Source organism: Triturus cristatus, chromosome 1_2, assembly GCF_964204655.1.
Source record: "Triturus cristatus chromosome 1_2, aTriCri1.1, whole genome shotgun sequence".
NCBI lineage: Eukaryota > Metazoa > Chordata > Amphibia > Caudata > Salamandridae > Triturus > Triturus cristatus.
In genome coordinates, this window is record NC_140580.1 from 388701499 (window position 1) to 388724980 (window position 23482).

Consider the following 23482-nt stretch of genomic DNA (forward strand, 5'->3'; position numbering starts at 1 on the left):
GCCGCTCACAGTTGAGTGCCAAACAAAACTCAATTGCGCAAACAGGAAAGAAATTCCGCATTGCCCCCAAATGGCGGAATTCAGGAATTCTGCGTTACTCCGCAGAGCACATAGGGGCAGATTTATATCAGACTTGCGCCACTGTTACACCGCCGTTGCATCACTTTTGTGACGCAGCTGCGGCGTAAACCCGGCGCCATGTTGCGCCCCATTTACATCGTGACGCATCTATGGAGATGCGTCACGGTGTAAAGCCGTGCGCCATATTAAACCTGCGTCAGGTTTAATGTATGCAGGGTGTTTGTCACAAGAAGTTGGAAACGAGGAAGAGGGAGCCCCGGAGACTCCACGCTTCAGGTAAGTCTCTTTACTTTTAATTATTTAACATGCAGGGTATTATTTAAAAGGAGGGTGGGCGGGAGGCGGGTGTCGCGTAGTGGGGCTACGCAGAGTGCGCGAGTGTGCGTAGATTTGGGCACACTACGCGCTGCTTCACGTAGCCCCACTACGCCCACTACGCCCACCCTTACTTTGTGAGATATACATTAAACATGAGGGATAATAGCAACACTGTTCAAAAAAATGTGTACATTTTTAAAAGGTAGAGTTGGACTTCATGACTGGTGAACCATGGTGTTTTGTTATTCTGTTGTGTTGGATACTTATTACACACACTTTGGACTCAATTATGTCTTGGCATGATCATTAGTACTAAAAGCTGATGCTGCTGAGTGACAGGGAAAGTGATGTTCAGGGCAGCAGTGAGAAAGTGATCAAGAAAGAAATGATTAAACTGAAAAACTGAGGAAAATAGCAACACTTTGTGCTATAAAAGGGCTAACGTTACTTAAGAGGCAGATTTGATAATCAAGCCCACATGGCATGCTTCCCATTGGACACAGGCAATATTTTTGATACATAATTCACAAAGAACTGGTGGGTAGGTGAATAAACTAGTTTGCTAATATGTCTTCCCTGACAATACATATATCACAAATGTAACAGCAAACTGATGGGTAATAGAATGAAAGAACAATGTCCATCTACCAGAGATCATTCTCTTTAAATATAAAAACCTCTTTGTAGATGATAGTACATTGATCAGTCAAAAACACTTTTCTTTAAGTTAGGACGTGTAATTGCTTATCAGTGCCCTATGCGATTGTACCTTATGAGATATTATCCTGCCGAAGAGATTGTGTCTTATAAGATACTGTATTATCCTCCAGTAACGTGTAGGTAAAACATGTATGCCTGTCATTACTAAGAAACAGTCATGGAGTTAGGGTGTCAAAAAATGGAAAATAAATAAAGACGCTATGTGAGGTCATTCAAAAGCCAAACTGTGTCCTTGGGATCTCGCCATTCAAACCTACCACAAAAATATGCAATTAATAGAGCTACCTTTGTTATCTCTCAAAGAGGATCTTTTTGCTGTCTTCTTCTTTACTATTGATATCAGGCTTGTCAATTACTATAAAATTTAAATCTTTGTCAATATTTTTGTTATGCCTATGAAAACTCACTAAATGTACATAGTGACTTAATTGTGACTGCCAAGGATAGCTAGGTGTTGTTGCAGTGGATAGGTTTTAGTGTAATATGTTAGTACATAGTTCTTTGTGCAGAACAACTAGCTCACATTCAGGTTATGGTGGTGGCTTCGAGTTGTAAATTACTGGAAGGTCCAAATGGTATATACATTGGAGAAGCGTCATTGCGAAAGGTAAGTGAAGCTCAGGGTGAAAATAGTCAATGCAATGACCCTGGGTAACTTTCACATACTTGTAAGCTGCATATGTGTTCCTGTATGTGAGGCTAAAGGCTACGGAGTCAACAATTCACACATTGGCTGCAAACCATTTTCTATTTTTACAGCTATAAATTATTTTGCCCACTGCATGATTTTGAAATTGATGTCAAATATCCTGGGAGAGGGACCACCATTCAGCATGTGTTTATTGGGAATACATAATGATTAATGACAGCTAACATGACTATTTTGCACATTACTAAATTCATTAAGGTTAGTACAATAACTGTAGTATTGATTTTCATTCTGCACATCTCAGTTTTGACCTTTCTAAGGACCTAACTTAACTTACACAAACTGCTACTACTCAACTTGATGGTACTCTGTTTTCAAGGCTGGTTGGCGTCATGTTTCTTTCTTTCTTTTACTTATTTATTTATTCATTTATTTTTTTAGCCATGATTACTACACGATATAGTACAAGGGGAAAAAAAAGGGAAAAAAAAGGGAAAAAAAAGAAATATAGGAATAAAACATCAGTTGTGTGCAGATTATTCATTCATTAACATTGGAAACACAAATACAATTCCATTATTCAAGATTCAAGAAAAATCAATACTTTCCTAACTCTACAATTTAAATTGATTCAATGAGCAGGTGGTTTGGAATATATGTAAAACATCTATCACAGAGGAAGAGAAAGAGTCATAATATACTAGCAGATTTAAATGTGCTAAAGTTACAGTGCCTGATTAGTCCCATTGTGGAGTAGCCCACATCCTGTTAAACCTTAAACAAGATCAAGGCCCTCTGGCCTTTGCCAAAGCAGCTTCCATTTCATATACTTGTCTAAGTAAAGCCCACATTTCGCCAATACTTGGTCCAGCATTATTTATCCAGACTCTGGCAATGCACAAACGAGCACAAACTAAGATAATAGTTGCTAACAAGTACTCATGACTAACATCATCGCGTTTGATCCCCAAAAATATTTCCTTCTCAGTAAACTGATAGTTTTGACCCAATACCGGAGTGAGAATATTAGAAACTCCAGCCCAAAATCTATTTAGCTCAGGGCAGTCAACAAACATATGCCTTAAATCAGCTGCTTATAATTGGCATTTCAGGCAGTATGACTTGGCCGAATATCGGGCTCCTGCCCACTTGGAATCGCTGGTGTGTAATATAACATATAAATTGTACGGTGCTGCTGTAATTTCAAATTAACAGAGGTTACTGCCCTATCCATTACCTCCATTGATTCCTGTATTTCCTCAGCTGTTACTTCAGCCCTAAGCTGCTAAAAATTTCTGATAGGCCATACTAATTGCACCACGGCCAGAGCTCTTATATTCCTGATAATATTTCTGATGAAGTTGGCAATACTAATAGCTTCTGGCCTCTGACTAGGTAATCCCTGATTTGTAAATACTTAAAACCGCACGGTTCACTGTCCAATGGGGTACAAGGCAGGGATGCCCCTTGTCCCCCTTTCTGTTTGCTCTGTATATAGAGCCATTTATCAGACACCTTCAACAGGATAGAGGGATTCCCCCAGTCTGTCTAAATGGCGTGGAATTAAAAGTTACTGCGTATGCAGACGATGTGGCAGTTTGTTCCGCTAATCCCGGTAAAGCTATTGATAATATTATAGTACAGGCTGGAAAATTTGGTTGTTTTTCGGGTTATAAGTTGAATGTAGATATGACACAAACAATTTTAAACTTTCAATTTGAAAATATATCACCCCTATTAGGGGGTCACACAAACAGCTATATACCTTGGTGTTTGTCTTAGTAGCAAAGTTAGTGATATTGAATATTTGAATTATGAGCCATTACTCAAAACTATTATGGTTAAGCTGCGTAGTTGGCATCGGCTTCCTATTAGTATGTATTTAAGGTGCAACACAATTAGAATTAATGTATTACCAAAACTTTTGTATTTATTCCGTGCAATACCTTTGTGAGTTTCTCAGTTTTTTTAAAACGGTTAGATAGTGCCATAGGGAGTTTCATTTGGGGGTATAGACGCGCTAGAAGGGCTCTCCAGTATATGAAGTTACCATATACACAGGGGGGACTCAAGCTCCCAGATTTCAAGCTTTAATATTGGGCTTTGTTTCTCGGACAGATCAGGAGTTTGTTATCTGGGGCTGAAGCGGAGTTGTCGTTTGCTTTCTATCAGCTAGCCTGCGATACATTGACCGGGTTTCTGTTATATAAGACCTCTGACCCTAATTATTTCAAACAAGTTAAATTTTAGACGATTAAAGTTTTTATCAAGGTCTGGCGGGATATATGCAAACAATGGGATAACCCTATGTTCCCCGACATATTTCACGATATGATTGGGAAGGGGTGGCAACGTAACGGCATAAGCCAGATTGGTGAATTTTATGGCAAATGTGGGTTCAGATGTTTTAGCTCATTAAAAGCTGAGTTTGGAATAAGGCAGAATACTTTTTTAAGTATTTACAAGTCAGGATTGAAACTTGTGACCTATAAATCACCGAACATGTCAGTGATGTGCGTTTAATTGAGTCAAGTTGCTGCATGTGTTTAGTGAGCTTCAAGTCAGGTTTTTGAAATTGCTGTACATTTTGGTGACCTGGCACACTGCTCTCAGCCTACCAAAGAATGCTAAGAAGCTTTATTCTTTTATCTCAATATGTTTTTCTTCCTAACCTCCTCCATATGGATCTCTTAATTAAACCTGGGCAAAGCACTACGCTTGCATAGTTTGCGAAGTTTGCGCTACTTCGCACTACGCGAATTGCACGTAGCACAGTGCGAACACGCGTAGCGTAGTGTTGCGTAGTGCAGCGGTCATTTTTTGCTTGCTCGCGGTCCTCAATGTCAAGTTGGCGACCGCGAGCAAGCAAAATGACATCCCGGCGAGACTTTTTCCTCGTTCGCGATCAGCAACATCAAGTTGGCGATTGCGAGCGTGGAAAATAAACCTCCCGGCGAGATTCTCAATGCGAGGAGGTCAGGTTTCTCATTGCAAGTGGTCGCGTATGCTCGCGACCGCTTGTGATGAGAAACTACCAGTCCGCGTTGAGAAAGCTGCCGCTCGAGTAAGAATCTACTCGAGTGGCAGAAAACTACAGCTCGCACTGTGCAAGATGCCGTTTTCAATGATTGCACAGTGCCGGTTGCTTGTCCGAACCGTGCAATCATTGAAAACGACATCTTGCACAGTGCGAACAGGGTACTGCGCAGTTCGCTAAGTGCTATGCGTAGCTCGCTTAGTGCGAAGTGCACTTTGCGTAGCTTTGTGTAGTGCTACTTCGCGAACTACGCCCAGGGTTACTCTTAATCAGAGCACCACAAATTACCAGCGAGAAGAGGAAGGTGATTGAATCTCTAAGGTTCTCTTAAAGTTGTTATGGGATTCTAGTAGGTCTTGGACCTATGTTATTTGACAGGACAGGAATTAGCTGATAAACCTCATCTTCATATGTCAAAGAGCAATGGGGCATATGTACAAGGACTTAATGCCGTCAATTTGTTGATGTTACAGGGGCTATGTTTTCATCGCCTTTTTTACAAGTTGCAGCTAACTGGAGTTAGCGGCACTTTTCTGGCAAAAATTTGAATTCTAAAAATCACCAATTCTGTTAGCGAGAGTTAACGAAAATGAGAAGCAACGTGGACATTCCTGTGAAGAAACTGCTGCTAACCCAACTTCGCGTTATTTACAAGGAATTCCTTGTATGGTGCAAATCCCCAAAAACTACCTCTAAGTTCAGTTTGAGGCAGTTTTTTAAGACTAGAAATTAGCTGGTCTTAAAATTAGTGCAAATACTTGGGGCCTCATTTCAGAGGTTTTAGTGCTGGACAGCGCAGCAAAGAATATTGCTGCGCTGCCCTGTGCCAAAACAAAAGCTCAGGAATGCGCCCCACAATAAGATAGGGCACAGTCCTGGGCCTCATTCATGAAACGTTTTGCTTCGCTGCAGCAAAACAGCATTGGCACACTTTTCACAGCACCCTCCTTGCAACACCATGGATGCACCAAATTTACTGTATAGCGCTCCATGTTGCAAGGATGTACAGATATGTCAGTATTCTTGATGAATCTGTCGGTGCTAAAGTCATGCATTGCTGCAATTTTGTCGCAAGCATGACGCAACTCCAGCAATGCGTGGGGCAGGCCTATCCCCATGGCACTGTGTCACCCTTACCCCTGCCATGAGGCAGGCGTAAGGTTTTGGCACAGTGGTGTCCTAGAATTGTCGCAGTGAACTCAAAGATTTCACTGCGCCACTCCGACAAGCCTTTTTTGCATGGGAACACCCACCCTGCATATATCCTAACTGACGCAGGTATAATGTGGCATAGGGGTTCACAAGGTCACTGATATGCCTAGGTGTGTGCCATTGTACAGAGTTTAGTTTGGCGTCCAGGGTGTCTGCTGTCACATTCCCCAGCGGCCAGTGACTCTAGATGCTCGGTCCACTGACACTGAGGAGCGGCCAGGGTGTTGGCGCAATTTATGATCCACCGGTGGAGTTTGCGCGCTGCGGTGTTGGCGTCGGTAAGCTTTGGCGGAGTGGTGGTGCTGAGGGAGTTACCAAAGTGTTCTTTGATGGCCTTGATCCGGCTGCGGCAGGGGGGGCGATGATGGCAGTGGTGGGCGGTGAGTATGATGAAGGCATGATGTATACTATGATGGTTGGTCAAGGAGAGTTCGGTGTAGTTGAGGTTCCCACTGGTGGAGACGATGGGGTCAAGTGTATGTCCGGCTATGTGGGTTGGTGCGGTGACTAGCTGCTTGAGTCCAAATTTGGCGAGCTTCGCCAGGAGGGTGGTGGTGTTGTGGTCACTGGGGTTGTTCGGGTTTTTACCCGGGCCGGGAGAATATGGGGTCGTTTCCCCGGCTGAGGAAACTCAAATTTGAGACCCTTCATGGCCCGTGGTGGAGGCAGATTATATAACAACTTCAACGGCTCTCAACAATTCTACCCTCAGAGACAGAGGAAACGCGGACGTCCCTTCAGAGGCGAATGGAGACAACGTTCCTTTTTATCAGGTAGGAACTTGGACAGACCTTTCAGATACCCCTCCAAAGGTGGGAGGGAGACTACTTAAATTCGCTGGGAATTGGAATTTGGTAACCAAAGATAATTGGGTTTTAGATACTGTGAAAGGATACAAGATAGACTTCATCAGTATTCCCTTCCAAACAAGACATCCCCGAGAGATTGTCTTTTCTACCAAAGACAAACTCCTAGTCTCTGAAGAGGTACAAGACTTATTAAAGAAAGGTGCGATTGTCAAGGCCACTCACTTAGGTTTCCTCAGCAAAATTGTTCTCGTAGAAAAGAAAAACAAGGAACAAAGGCCAGTCATAAACTGAATTAAATCAATGGGTAGTCTACCAACATTTCAAAATGGAAGGGATACATCTCCTAAGGGACATTTTAAGAAAAGGAGACTGGTTACCGAGACTGGACCTAAAAGATGCTTATCTGACAATCCCTATCTGGGAACCCGCCAGAAGTTTCTCCAATTCATTTGGGAGGGGCAACTATATCAATTTTGCAGCCTCCCTTTCGGTCTATCATCTGCCCCTTGGTGCTTCACCAAGGTACTCCGACCCGTCACTGCTTGGCTCAGACAAAGGGGAGTGAGGCTAATTATATACCTCGACGATATACTCATAATGGCTCAATCAAAAGAGACCGTTTCACTTCATACGGATCTTACAATACATCTTTTAGAACACCTAGGCTTCATTATAAACATAAAAAAATCCTGCGTAATTCCATCTCAACAAACCCAGTTTCTGGGTTTCTTGGTAGACACTGTGAAGGCAGAGCTGAGACTACCGAGCGACAAAGTAAGGAAAGTGAGGAAAGAACTGAGGGGCATATTAAACACGGGCCGTGCTTAGCGATAATTATATTATCGCAGGCTATCTCTGGTATTTATCGCCCTGGTAGCGTGTTATTAATAACACGTTACTCCAGGGCGATAAAAATTCCAGAGATAGCGAGGTTATCGCCCTTCGGCAGGGAACATCGCTGGTTTTCCTGCGATGTTCCCTGCAAAAAGGCGATAACCTTGCTGATACGACCCACAGGGTTGTATCAGCATAATCCACCCCCTATGTTAGGGATGGCTAAGTCAGGATTTTAGCAGAGGTTAGGTTTTGGCGAAAACGTCTTTTTTCGCCAAAATCTAATGTGTGCTAAAATCATGTGGGCTGCCTTGTAAATATCACGATGTAAACATCAGCGATATTTGCAAGGTAGTCCATCTTGGGTACGCCCAGTAACGCCCACTTTGCATCTCATTGGAGATGCAAAGTGAGGCGTTGGGAAAAAGGGTGCTAACACGCGATTATGCATGTTAGCACCCTCTCGTAAATAGGGCGCTGGTTTTATCTCCTCTTTTTTGGCTTTGTAAGCCAAAAAAGCAGAGATAAAGCCCTTGTAAATATGCCCCTGAGAAAGTTACTTGCACTAAAGATTCCCTTAAGAATCCTAGCAAGGATCCTGGGCCTACTTTCATCAATGATTCGGGCAATTTTCCCAGGTCCATTACACTATCAGGCACTTCAGAGATTGAAAGCAGAATCTATGAGATCGAACCAATCTTACTCCCAACTGATTTCCCTAGATCAGGAATCAAGAACCAAACTCCTTTGGTGGTTAAAGAATGTAGAAGCATGGAATGGCAGAGCCATTTTTGGGGAGGAACCAGATCTGGTAATAGAATCAGACGTAAGTTTGGAAGGATGGGGAGCGAGATGCGGGAACTCATCAACAGGAGTTCGTCGGACTCCTCAAGAAAAGAAGTTGCATATCAACTGCTTAGAATTACTAGTAGGTTAATTTGCGATTCGTTGTTTCACCCAGAAATCGATGAAATGCTGTGTAACGTTACGGATGGACAATGTGTCCGCAGTACGATATGTCAGCAAACTAGGGGGTCCTCATTGCAAGGGCATGACAGACCTAGCGAAAGGCTTATGGAACTATTGTTTGAACAAAGGAATTTCGGTCATAGCGAAACACATTCCTGGGTTGAGGAATGGGGTGGCAGATTAGTACTCGAGGAATTTGAAGGAATCCAGCAACTGGAGACTGGACAGACAGGTATTCTTAGCCATCCAATCCAGATTGGGTCCCTTCAAGACAGACCTATTTGCAGACCGTCTGAATTCTGAATTGAAGAATTTCTTCAGTTGGAGGCCGGACCCTCAAGCTCTAAAGGTAGATGCTTTCCATCAAGATTGGAGGGGTTTAGCACCTTATGCTTTCCCGCCATTTGCAATGCTCCCTCACCTGCTACTTCATGCTCGACGTTATCGACAGAGCATGGTCGTAATAACTCCTCTTTGGAGATCTCAGGCCTGGTTTCCAATCATCCCAGAAATTAGCGTAGATTTCCCTATTTTGATTCCTTCATTCAAGGAAATACTCCTAGGTCCAGAGGGAGACATCCGTCCCCTTGTAGAACAGGGTCTTCTGGTGCTGACGGCATGGAAGATTTCAGGAGACAATGGCGAATCCCTGGCCTTTCGTCAAATGCTTTCAGACTCATTCCTGAGTCATGGGCATCTGGTACAAGAAAGGCTTATCGATTGGCATGGAACAAATGGGTTCGCTGGTGCATTCAACGACATTATGATCCCATTTCAACTGATCTAGTCCACGTTGTTACCTATCTTTCAGAATTGTTTACATCAGGATTATCTTATAGAACCATTAATGTCTATAGATCTGCTATTTCAGCTGGCCATTCTTTAATTAACGGACTCTCCGTTGGCCAGACTCTTTTAACTAAAAAGGTAATGAGAAGCATGAGAGTTCTGAAACCTCCTTCTGCTAAATATACAAACCTCTGAGATGTTACCCTCGTTCTCCGAACTCTTTCTTCTTGAGGAGAAAATGCTTCTCTTTCTCTTAAACGCATCTCATATAAACTTACCGTTTTATTAAGTCTAGTTTCTTTCAGAAGAACTTCAGATGTCAAGGCTTTAGATGTCTATAGCAGGGCATTCCAACCCGAAGGTGTTTGCTTTTATCTCAAGAAAAGAACCAAGACGATGTCTTCTTCTATCTTTCACCCCTTTTTTCCTCAGAACGAAAGACTGTGCGTGGTTAAATGTTTGAAAGAGTACGAGAAAAGAACTAAAAATCTAAGAGTGAATGAAGGTCAATTATTGGTGTCCTACAGATCTCCTCATAAAGGAGTCTCTTCTCCAACCTTAGCTAGATGGGTTAAAGATGTCATGCGTGAAAGTGGTGTAGACATATCTATTTTTGGAGCTCACTCACTCAGAGGAGCTTCGCCTTCTAAGGTATTTTTTCCAGGAGGTGGCCTACAAGATATCCTTAGGGCAGCAGACTGGTCGAACGATAGTATGTTTAAGACTTGTTATTTCAGACCAATCTCTAATGTGATTGATAATGTTCTTAATGCACTTTAAACTTGCATAATATGGCCTCCGTGTCGTGCCATAAAATTTAGATTTTTCAGAGCCTGCTGGGCAGAAAATCTGGATTTTATTAAGGACACGGAGGCTAATATTATCCCTCCTCTTTGGGATATAACCCTCCCTTTTGTGTATTTTATACATACATATATTTATTTTGTGTCAAGATATAATAAATGGTATTCTTTTTCTTTCAGAATAAGAATCTCTTTTTCCTTCGGACCGTACTTGGAAAGCTATCTTCAGTTTATCCCTGTTTTTTCTTCTGCACGTTGATCCTTCATCGCAGTCTAACAAAGAAGGAAGATGGCTGGTCACGATGGGACTTTATACTTTGTCAGAATGTTCATTGAAGTTCTATGTTCTTCAATTGTTGCTGCTGAGCTTTGGCAATAAAGGAGATTTGCATAATATTAGCCTCCGTGTCCTTAATAAAATCCAGATTTTCTGCCCAGCAGGCTGTAAAAAATCTAAATTGTCCAGGTAAAAGTTGAGGTGGCCGAGTAGGATGTAGTCAGTGGATGGGAGAGCCTGGAGTGCAATGAGGCCTACAATGGCATCGGTGAATGGGGGTTCATGGGCCGGGGGCCTGTAGATGAGGGTGTTGCATATGGTGGGGTTGCTCGAGATCTGGAAGTGGAGATGTTCCATTGTTGCCATCGGGTCATTAGAGTGCATGGTCAGTCGGAGTGTGCTTTTTTAGACAATGGCAATGCCTCCTTCTTGGCGCTCGGGGTGGTCCATGGGAGTGAATTTGTAGCCGTCCTGGATGGTGATGGCGATGTCCGGTCCGGAGTAGAGGTTGGTCCAGGTTTCAGTGAACAAGGCGATGCCTGAACAGGTGGCGTCGATGAGGTCCCAGATTTCTATTGGGTGTTTGTGGAGGGAACGCACGTTGAGGAGAATGCAGTTGAACCAGTTGGAAGCACTGTTGGTTGACTGGGCAGCAGGAGGCGCTGGTGTGCTGATGTGGCAGAAGGTGAGTTTGCAGTTTCAGCAGGCACAGGGTGCAAGGGAATCCTACAGTGGTGTTAGATGGCAGGTGGTGTGGCATCCAGGGCTGATGGCAAGGAGGGTTCTGGCGTCATAGCTTTGTAGTGTCCGAGAGGAAGGGTCTTTGGTGCTGGGTGTGGCCCAGGGGTTACTGGACTCAGACGTGCTTGCCTTTGCCGCACGAGTGGTACGCCTGCTGTGCTTGGCCGCACAGTGGATGCCATTAAGTAGTGCTGTGGGGGGACTCGACAGCTGGGAGGTGGAAAAAGTGGGAAAGGACAATGGAGGGGCAGAGACGCAGGGGGAAGCGGAGGTTGTAAATATATTCGAAATTAAATCTTACCTCCAATGGACGATGTTGCACTGGGGTGGCTTTCACAGGAACAGAGGTTATATATCACACAGCCCTTTGATGTTGAGGATGTTAAATTAGCGATAATGTCACTTCCTACATGTAAGGCAGCTGTACTTGACGGGCTCCCCGGCGAGTTTTACAAAGCCTATGTGAATGATCTTGCCCCATGGCTTCAGGATGTATATGCGGAGGCATATGAGGAGGGGAGACTCCCGCCCACCCTCAAAAAAGCTCTGTTGGTGACCCTATTAAAGCCCAACAAGACTGCCAACAGGTGCGATTCCTATAGGCCTCTCTCAATTATTAAGATAGATGCCAAGATAATGGCAAAGATGATAGCAAACAGACTTCAACTGCTGGTTCCCCTCCTGGTCCTTCCAGACCAGTCGGGTTTTGTGACCGCTAGATCCACAGCACACAGCTTACGAATGGTGTTCTCCACGCTCAATTACTTTGACTTCTAGGCAGTGGCTGTGCTGCTCGACGCAGCTAAGGCCTTTGATTCTCTCCAATGGGGATATATGTTTACGGTCTTGACCAGAATGGGCCTTCCCCAATTCTTTCTCCAGTGGATTAAGGTTCTGCATACGGATCCAGTAGCTCGAGTGCGCGGAAATGGGTGGGTGTCATCAGCTTTTCCAATAGAGATAGGCACGCGTCAGGGGTCCCCCTTGTCCCCTATTCTTTTCTTACTGGCGCTGGAGCCCCTTGTCTGTAAGCTGCGACAGCGGCATGCGGCGGCTGCATTGCGATTTCAGCAGAGACCACTAGTGGTCTCACTGTATGCGGATGACATGCGCCTGTATGTTCATGAGCCTGCTACATACTTACTGGAACTGCTCTGGGAGTACGTCAAGTTCAAGAGATATTCCGGCTTAGGGATCAATTGGGCAAAGCCAATGGTATTCCCACTAACGGCTGGTACGTGGGAGATGGCGCTTGACTTCCCGCTGACGTGGACTCAGGATCCGGTGAAGTATTTGGAGATATGGTTACACAGAGACCCGGAGCAAATCATCTCTGCCAACTATGGCTGAGTCATCACGCGGATCACTGAGCAGGCGAGCGGTGGGTGCACTTACCTCTTTCGCTTGCAGACCGCATAGCGGTAACCAAAATGGCTATATTGCCCAAATTGCTTTATCTTTTTGTTAATATTCCTATTAAGCTGAATATAGCGCTATTCAAGACACTTCAGTCGGCATTACTTACATTTGTATGGGGCGGTAAGAAGCCCAGATGCAGTTGGGATACCCTGGTGCAGCCATTTGATCGTGGAGGCTTTGAGGCTCATGATCTGCGGTTATACTATCTGTGCGCTCAAGCGCACTTTGCGCCCTACTGGCACTTTCCACAGCGGTTCCAACCTCACACTGCTATTGAGTTTGATGCTGTTCTTCCAATGCCCCTGCAGGCGGCAACTCTTTCTGGGGGTATGGGTGGCCCCAGGACTGAAATCAACCCTGTACAATGTACTGCTTGGGCCTGGAGGACACTAGCCAAAAGATCACAGCTTTGCTATCTATATGCCCCGTCGCTACCACTGGCTGCACATCCTGATATTTCCGCTGTGCTGGAACAGTCCGCACTGAGGGAATTGGTGGCCGTCCGGATCACCCTTATGGGGGATCTGTATAAACAGGGTCAGTTTAGGTCCTCACAGGATGTACAGAGCGGTCGGAACCGTGGCTTTATGCTGGGTTTTGTATACGTTAGAGTGAGGCAGGCAATTAGAGCTATCTACCCGAACTTCCCGACAGAACCTACAACTCTGCTGGCGCTGCAGGCGGTGCTAGCAGGAGAAGAGAAAGAAAGTCTGATCACCAAGCTATATAATGCCTCTCTGCGGGAGTGGGAGCCGGGTGAACACCCCTCTTATCTTAGATGGAATGCCGCTCTGGGATCCACGCTCACGCTCGAGCAATGGAAGTCTTGCTGTGCGCTAATGGGTCATCTCACTATGTATTGCAACCTTCGCTTAATTTGTAGGTTTGGGCTGCATGAGACTGCGGGCTGCACGGGGTGTGGGGAGGCAGATGCTGATTTTCTGCATCTGGCATGGCTGTGTGCAGGTATATTTGCATTTTGGTCCAAGGTGGCGAATGTGCTGACTGATATTGTGCTGGAACCTGTGCGCTGTGCACTAGAGATTTGCCTTCTTGGGAGTGTTGAGAGTTTAAAGCCCTGCAACCGACGTATAGTTGAGGTCTCAGCTTTGTTGGCTAAAAGGGCTGTAGCATAATGCAGGGGGCGAAAACGACACCCACTGTAAAAAAATGGATCAGCGATCTACTTTACTGTAGGGACCAGTTGGGCGTCTACGCAGAGGAGCTACATGAGGCTTCGCACATAAAGGATTTCTGGGCCCCACTGACTGAATATCTACTGAACAATCCTGACCTATAATAATTTTGTTGTCCATGTGCTACCCTATGCTCGGACATTGTTCACTTGAATTGGGACTCCATCCCTGGAATATGTTTATGGTATGCCACTCATATGTGTCTACTTTGTTCGTGATTCACCAAATTACCTATGTACTACATCTGATATGCCAGCGGGGTGGGTTGGAGGGGTTTGTTTTCTCGCTAGTTGAAACTTCTTGACGTGTATCTTCATGTATGTTAACATGCTTATTGGAAATTGAATAAACATAAATAAATTAATAAATATTACCTCAAGGCCAGGTTCTGCGTCTTCTGTGCTCCTGCTCTCCTGAGTCTGCTTCTAGGAACAGGAAGCAGGCAGCCAGGCTCCCTCTGCTAAGCCAATCACAATGCTGCAATGCGGCATTGTGATTGTTCTTGAGTGCTGTGACAAGCGTTCAGCCAGGGACTGGAGGGGTGGGCATGTTCTCCATGCAGGCGGTAATGCATCCTGCATTGAGAACAGGGAAGTGTGCATGAATGCTTTGGGCAGCCTGAGAGGGAGACCAAACAGTGATTGTGCACTTGAGTGGGCATAACACTCCACCCCTGCCTTGCTCTGTGAGTAGAACAGCCCCACCCACCCTCCCACCCGCAAAGGAAACAGCATGAGAATATCAGAAAGTTATCATCATGTTATGTCTCCTCTTCTTGCACTGCTTTAAAGCAGTGGGGTGACTTTCTTCTGCCATAGCAGAGGAGCTGCCACTGGAGGTGCATCACCCACAGGCGCTAGACCTGGTCCCAACTCGACCCCCAGGCCTCCTCTGCTACACGCCCCAGATTCTCCTCAACTTCACATTGACACCGTGGTGCAATCAGCTGCACTCTCTCCAAATCTGTGACTAAGCCAGCAGGAGCCTCAGCCAGGAGGGATTTCACAAGCCTGGGTACAGGAGTTGCTGACAAGTCCACTGGGGATCCTCCTGAGGCAGGTGATGCAACAGGGTCCCCTTATAGATGAAGTTGCAGCGCTCCCGCCACACAAGTTTGGCGCAGATTAGGGGCCTCATCATCCACAGCCTCCGGCCAGAGCAACATCCTCCGGCCTGTGAGGCAGAGAGGCGCGGCCCTCCATTGGTAATTCCCTCCGTGCACCCCGGTGTAGTGGTGGTGTGTGGTGTGCGATGCAGGCCTCCCTCAGTATCTGCGCAGGAGCACCTCTACCATTCACAGTCCCAAAGGGTCACCAGGCGGTCTTCTCACACAGGTCAGCAATGTGTCTCCACGTGACCTGGCAGACTTCGTCACCAGGTAAGGGCGATCACCAATGCCTCAATGTCTACTGCCATGGCCCAGCAACTCCACAGCACCTCCACATCCCACCCAGGGGTCCCAGACGCAGGCAAAGTGAGGCCTCCAGGTCCCGGGGTCTGTCCGCACTTTCAAAGTTTTGGGTGCCATGGTGTTGCAAGGAGGGCGCTATGAAAAGTGATGCATCACAGGTGTTCCTGCAGCGATGCTCCTCTTTTCATATATGTAGCCCCGATTCTGCATTTCCTCTTCCCCTGGAGCTCTGGCTGGTCATCTTGGCTGTTGGGGGGTTTGGGGAGGTTGTTGATCGGAGCTGCACTTATCCCTGGCTGCTCCATTCTGCATTCCATTGTTTTTCTTTTATTGTTTCATTGGAGGTGGACTTATTGGCTATTTTTGCCTCTAGAGTCAAGCTATCCTGGCTGATGAGGGCTGAAAGCCCGAAACCGGTCCTAGGATGCTTGATTCCAGTCCAGGGAGGACCTGGCCTGGCAGTTCGGGCTGGACTGTTCCCATTGGGTGCAGGGTCAAGACTGATTTGCATATGGCTGGGTCCAAACTGGAATGGCATGGTGAGCAAAAAACGATGGATTTAGGCCCAGATCTCTGTACTGGAGTGAATGTATGACATTGTTCTGCATTCTGTCCATCAATTGTTGTTTTTGCGAAGTTCTGCTGACTAACGTAAGTTTTCTGCCCACAAATTAGCCTTTCGTCAGTTTTTGCCCGCTAACGTCAGAATTTGTATCGCCTTCACGCTAGTGTTAGCAGTTGTTTTCATCATGGCTACCTGAAACAATCGCCATGTAGCGACGTTATGTAAATACATCGCTAACAGGGGCGATAGTTTTTGGTGATAGGCTGCGTTAAGAAAACAGCCGCTAAGTTACCCTTACGCAAGTTAGCCTCATTTCTTGTATATATACCCCTATGTTTCTTCCTTCTGTTTTTTTGGTGCCAGTTTGGTATAAACCTCAGAGATCTGTGATTATCATCCCAACTCCATTTGTTGGATTTTTTGTAGCAGTTTAAAGTAAGGCCTTTTAAATAAAGGCAGTAATTACGCTCAACATTTTTGCAAATAATCAGTTTAAGAGAGAAAGAGAGAACAAATAAGAAATAAAATAACAAAGTAACATTTTAATATGTATGGTAACTGAAATGGGTAATTTCTACAAATAATGCATAGAAAAATTAATTGAGCAGCATTTGAAAGATAAAACACACAATTTTGGGGTTCTTCCTTACAATAAGATGACCTATACCATCAAGGAATCAAGTAATTACATCCTAGTCTCTGTAATACATTGGAGTCTGCAATCCCTGTAGCAATCTATGTATAAAAGACCATCTACAATGACAGTGGTAAATTGTTTTTGGATTTAGAAGATTGTTCAATAATGATGGTTAGAAAGGGAGTTGGGACCTGTGACTGATAATATGCAAGAGCTGTGTAAGTGTCACATCTGCTTCTAAAGCCACATGCCTTAGTGATCCACTATGTAACAATGCAGACACCCTCAATTCCATTGCCTGTTAATGGTGACATTAAGATTTTTCAAAGTACATTTAAATGTCAGTCTCCCTACAGCTAGTAATGAACTGATTAGGTGTGATGGATCATTTTCTCCAAGGTACATTTGGCCTAAAATAAATATTTTCAATCATATGACATACTTGAGTCAAGCTGCTTACTACTTCGTCCACCATGCGGGTACATCAAATATGGAAGATGTGCCATTATGTCTATTTTGTGATTATTTTAATGGTGGTAAATTAAATTAAACAGACTTGACACGATTGACAACCACAGACGCTGAAAGATTTCTGTACAGAGCCACAATCCCTTTGAAGAAGTGGGGGGGAGGGGGGATAAGAATTGTATGTCGAGATAGGAGAATCCTATTATGCATTAACTTCTTTGCTTTCGTTTCATAGCAAATAAAACAAGCATTTACAATGCAAATATGTCTCGCATTTGTGAGTTAGAGCTATTGACATTGTAAATGGCAATGTTTTTTATCTACACATTTTATTTTTGGAGTGAATGTAAGTAGTGTGCAAAATCCCTTGGAAAGATCCTGCATTTCGTAATAAATATATTGAAAAAGACGCAAAGTGTGGATTGTGTCAACAATTACTTGGCACGTACCTCTAGGGTGAAGTGTCGCCAGACATGCACACCGTGGTGCTTTACTAATGCGAAACTCATTAATAAAAGTAGTGCTTACAGACTAACCAACGCGATCGGCATCGGAATATGTGAATCCGAATCCCAGCTTCTCTCTCATTTTCTAGACTATTTGACTCACTCTCCTGCGTCTTGGTTATCCCCCAGACACTGAGAGGCAATGCAGTTTGCCAAGGGGGCGGGGGGTAGGGGGGCTTCAGGGGTGCATGAAAATGTATTCATTGCCTAGTTGTCAAAGGTCGCCTGGTGCTATTAGCTAAAAGTGTGCAGATTTCATTAAGATATAAAGAGTACTTTACTCGCATCTATGAGAAAATCGACATTAACTAAACAAAATGCCAGAATGCGTGTCAGTTTTCACAGTGTTAAACGGTACTGGTTGCTTAGATTCATTGCATTCATTTTTGTATTTACTCTTTTATACAGCATCCAAAGTAGGTTACCTAACCCTAAAGCCCTGAGTTGTTAAATGACCCATAGAAGGGAGTGTTTTACAGTTGAGCAAATGTGTCCAAATGTTATTTTGGTAGTGCCATGGAATGATCGGCCAATGAGGTACTCGATGAGCAGGTATTTAACTACACATTTAAAATGTACGGTATTGTGGCTGTTGTTTGTTTGTACACAACCACCTCTCTGAATGTGTTTATTAACACAGAGCTTCATCTACCAGACAGTACTCACAGAGGGGCGACTAAAGCACAGAACAAAATGTATTCATTTATCCTGAGTGTGAAGGCACCCGGAAGGCTTAGGTGCCCACCAGAAGAGGGTAGGGATCCCAGTGCTTCAACAGACTCTGCCATGCTCCTCTGCACCAGCAGGGCACAGCTCAGAATCTGCTGCTTGTGCTAAGAATAGGTGAGGGGGAAGAGGTTGGGGCATGAGGGAGTTGCCAGCAGATTTCCAGGTTATTGAAAGTGATGATTCTGACATGAGGCAATGGAGACTGACTTTGTCTGTTTGTCTGCACCAGTCTATTTCTCTACTATCTACCTGTGCTCACTGTCATGTATCCATTCATCTCTCTTTGTTAGAGGTGCGCAAGCCAATAGATTAATTAACAGGTGGAACCAGCAGGAGATGAGCCAAGCGTATACGAGCCAGTGGGCGAGCCGCGAAAATGATCGGCATGCTAATCATACAGTAAACATGATGTAAATGTGCGATAATGTCTCTTCAGAATTTAAAAAAGTGCAATTTCTTTAGCACGTCACATCAGTACACAAGATTATAGCACTGAATTGAAAGCAAGTTATTAAAAGTGCTCATTTTAAGCATGAGTTAAAACACTACCGCTCCTCCCGCCCGACAACAATGCCAACAACAAGAGGAATCAGTTACTATGCATACCCCGAATGTTGCCTAGAGTCATATTATATTTAGAGTAACATTAAAATCTAGTTATTTAAACACAATAAGTTTTTGTACAGCAGCCATCTTGAACTCGCATATTACTAGGTGGCAATAATAAAGATGAAAACGGAAGTGCCGGCAGGCAAGAAAAAATGAACGGGAGTGGGAGGGGTGGGGGAGGGTGAGAAGTCACAGACTGAGGGAGGGGGTGGTGGGGTGGGGAGAAAGTGAAGAAAATAGTGTGAGGAGTAAAGGGGCCAATAGCTGTGGAAGGATACTAATGATGAATGAGGAGGGACTAACAAGCCTCCAACCAATCAGAATGCAGCATTTAAGACAAAAGCCAATGGGCAGAGAGTGGGCGGAGCTTCCACAAAGCTTCCATACTACAGTATATACTGCATGTCTCACAAAGCGATGGCAGCACATTCGCGCTGCAACGCTAGGAAAGACCTAAAAGAAAATAGTATCAGGAGTAAAGGGGCCAATAGCCGTGGAAGGATACAAATGATGAATGAGGAGGGACTAATAAGCCTCAAACCAATCGGAAGGCAGCCTTTAAGACAAAAGCCAATGGGCAGAGAGTGGGTGTAGCTTCCACAAAGCTTCCACACTACAGTATATACTGCATGCCTCGCAAATCGATGGCTGCGCATCCGCACTTCAACGCTAGGCGAGACCTAAAAACTAAGCATTAAAGGAAAAGAGATCCATAAAAACAGATTAATGGTGTAAAACTAGAACTAACAATAATCCAGGGTTTGACCTTTAGGAGGAGCCACAGGCGTCCACACAAGAGGCTATGTAATGGTGCTCATGTAATAGTCCTTCCTTTTTCTTGCTGCTTCTATTAGTGTCATAAGTGTCATATTTTCTAATTCCCTTAATTAGCAATAACCATTTTTCTACATGTTTCAATAAGTGTTATCTACTTGATTTGCTAACATTTCCTTGTACCACAGATGTTTAATTAGCTTATTTTAAGAAGTTTAATTAACTGTATTTCGAAGCGCGTTTGTGTTTGCAAAAGTCTGTCAGAAGTGCACAGCTGGCTCTTTTCCCTCACACCACAAAACGTTCTCATAGTACGCACTCTGCGTCACAGGGGCCACTGTGCTCTGGATGGCTGATTTCTAGCCACTACCCATCTCCGGCCGTGCACCCACATCCCTTCGAGTCAACGCAGATCACAGCGTTTTTTTTTCTGTCCAACATTATAAATCCTTATCAATGCATGTAAGGAGGCTAGGCTTTGGTGACGCTGCCTCTCTCTCTCTCTCTCTCTGTGACATTTCTAAAATGTTTCAGAGGAAAGTACCCAACGTATTCAAAGCTAAAGACTCTATTTATTACTTATTGACAACGTGCTTAATTGTTTACACTACGGTTTTAATTTATAACTCCATTTAGATCAATGAAGCAAGAGGAGTCAGATTTGGAAATGGAGGCCTCTAAAAGGCTTTATAAGAAAATGTAATAATGATTGTTCAAAATGTTGTCAATTTATCTCTGAGGGAAAATGCTCATCACGTTGGCAAACATGTCAAAGAAATTGTTGAAGCCCAAACCCAACCGACTGGTGGAGGCAGGTTTTCTTCTTCACTTATGAATGATCATTCTTTTTTTTTTTCTTCATCACCTTCTTGGAGTCTGTGCCTGCAAAGGTCTACCTGGGCAAAGACAGAAAGGTTAACCCTTCCTTAATGATGCAATACTGATCGAGTGTGGATTAGGCTGAAGAAGCCTATACCTGCTGAGGCCCTGGAAACAATCAGACAATCTGTTTTTTGTGTAATCATAGGACCACAAGTTACGCATAATTTTCTAATCATTCTGTTATTTTCTGCCAGGCCTCAGTTTTTTTCTCACAGTGACAGAGGTGATCATATTTGCTCTTAATTTCACAAATCCAATCTCCAACTAGTAGAGGAATAGTGTTGATCCATTTTTTACAGATCTGATGACTTTCAATCAACATTAGATTGAAAATCAAATATTTCCTTCTTATTAAGTGTTGCCATGTCTTTTAAATCTACACCAAATAGCATCAGCAAGGGGAGCACCTCAAAATCTTGTTTAATGGCTGCAGGCTCCAGAATAATTTGAGGGTGGGACATGTTGTGAAAGTGGGTTTTTTGTCCACATTTAATGTGCCACATTTCTTACAAGATTTTTCACACAGTCACGCCACTTTTGCCAGCCTGCTGAGGTTCCAGTATACCCTGTATATGGTAAAAAGATGATTCTACCTGAAGGTAGCATGGGTAACAATTCAATAAAGAGTATTAAAAGATATTTGCATGTATGTTACAGGTCTTCATTCAGCAAGAATCCCTTACAGATTTGTTGTGAAGCTGGTTGTTTCTCATCTTCTGCTTCACACAGGTATCTATGCCATACAGCAATTTCCTTTCTCAAATGACATGATTTACGTAGAGCGTTTTTGAAGTTGCCTGTAATTTACCGATCTTTATACATGGTACCATGATGTAAGTTGATTATAAGAACTCTGTAGGTAATTTGGCCTGTTGACTCACATGGGCTGCTTACAAAACTGATTAATGAAGACTAAAAGGTTCTATCATGGTTAGACTCAAGCTCTAGTAATCTCCATGCTAGTCTATGGCTGTGCAACACTCTGTGGGCTACCCAGCTACAAGTTGGCTCCGCCCAGGACTTCCCTGAATTCAGCCACAAGGCTCATCACAGGTTCCAGAAGAAATAAGCACATGACACCGTTACTGAAATCCTTAAACTGGCTGCCTTTGGAGGCTAGGATTCATCTCAAGATTGCGTGCATGACTCACAAGGTCTTCCCTTTAACACCCCTCTGTACCTAGCCCAAAAACTGGAGCTCTCTGGTGGGAGGCGATCTTCTAGGCGTTCCAGCACTCTGCTGCTAAAACCTCAACAATTCCAGAAAAAGGAAACGTATAATCGGGCGTTCTCAGGTATTCCCCCGAGAATATGGAACTCTTTGCCTCAGCACATCAGACTGACTCCCTCTACAGCTTCTATTAAAAAGAACTGAAAGCTCTATGGATGAATGCCCTTGTTTGACGGCACCTACATTTATTGATGCTACTTAATGGGTTTTTTTGTTTGCTTTTTTGTTTCCCGTAGGGGGTCCTATGCTATTGACTGTGTCTACGGCGTGGGTTTGTGCTCAGCACCTCTATTTGTTTGTTGCACTTATATGATACACTATTTCCTCTTGCCTTGACATATTTTACTGCTCCTCTAGCGTCTCCATTACTTTGCGTATCACTGTTGTTGTTTTTTTACCTGCAACTCTGTTTGTACCTCTGTACATCTGTAAAGGGCTCTGATACCCGCTTGGGTCACGTCCATGTGATATAAAATTTTATATAAATGAATAAATAAGACAACTTGGTGATTTAGTCCATCAGATGATCGGAATCATGTATTTAGCCACCCAGTTTAAAGCCACTTTAATAATGATAGCTATAGATGGGCTAAGGCCTTTGATCAGGTCAGCAGGGATTATCTCTGGCCCTGACTAAAATATTTCATCAATGCAATTAAAGCTCTATATGTTAATTTCTCTGCCAGGATCCCAGTAAATAATTTGTTGACAGATAAGGTAGTAATTAAAACAAGTATGCAACACGGCTGTCCACTGTCACTATACTTTCTGGTCTCTTCAGTGAGCCCATTAGCTAACAAATAACAGCAGATTAAATTATCTCCTTCCAAAACCAGGGGTTCGAGAAAAAAGTGGCAGTGTATGCTGACAATGTATGCTGACAATTTTATAATTTATAATAAGCACCCTGAACAAACAGTCTAGAAATGTGAGTATATAGCGTCAACCTGTGGCTTGTATTCAGGTTACTCTGTCAATTCTATTAAAACTAAACTATTGATGTGGATGATAGATAATGCTATATGCCTGCACACAAGAAAATGAGCTACCCGAGTATAGATTTTTATAAAAATATTGATAAGATAGTGAGAGAGAGCCTTGTAAGAGTAGTGAAAGACATAAGGCAGTTGCCTAAAAAATTACAAAATCATTCTGTAATGTTATACAGACGGGTTAGCTTAATAAAGATGTTTATTCTCCAAAAACAAAAAGTTGTGTTTAAGAATATACCACTGGTCTTTGACCCAAAGTCGATCAAAAAAATCAAAGTGAGAATAATGCTTTTGCCAGGACTTCTAATGGGTCGTGGATTGTGAGGATGAAGTTAAGGAGAAAATTGAGGAATGTGCGGGCTACAGCTTCCGGACACATTATTGGGCTTTTCAACTTGAGTGTTTTAGGGTACTTTTAGGTGCCCATATTCCATTGAGAAATAGTTGTATCTTCTAGGTAGTCTCAGTGTTATGAAGTAATAATTATTTTGATATAAGTTTGACTCCTCAATAGATCAAATTGAAAGTTCTAGAGGCTGGTGCAAGATTATGGTGTAAAATATTAACTGTTTTTAGAATTCCATATATTATCAAATGTGTTTTGATTTGCGACTGTCCAGGAACATGCCAGGCTACTGTGACACTTTGAGTTCTCCTCTTATAGCAGCAAACATTATTCTGTGGGGTTATTTCATTGGAGAAGATGGTTTATAATCTTGGGAGGACAAATCTACCAAAACAAATAGAAAACGTTTTAAATTGACTTATGTATGATATTTCTGAGTGCTACTTAGTCCATTTCTCAGCCAAGCCCATGTAAGGAC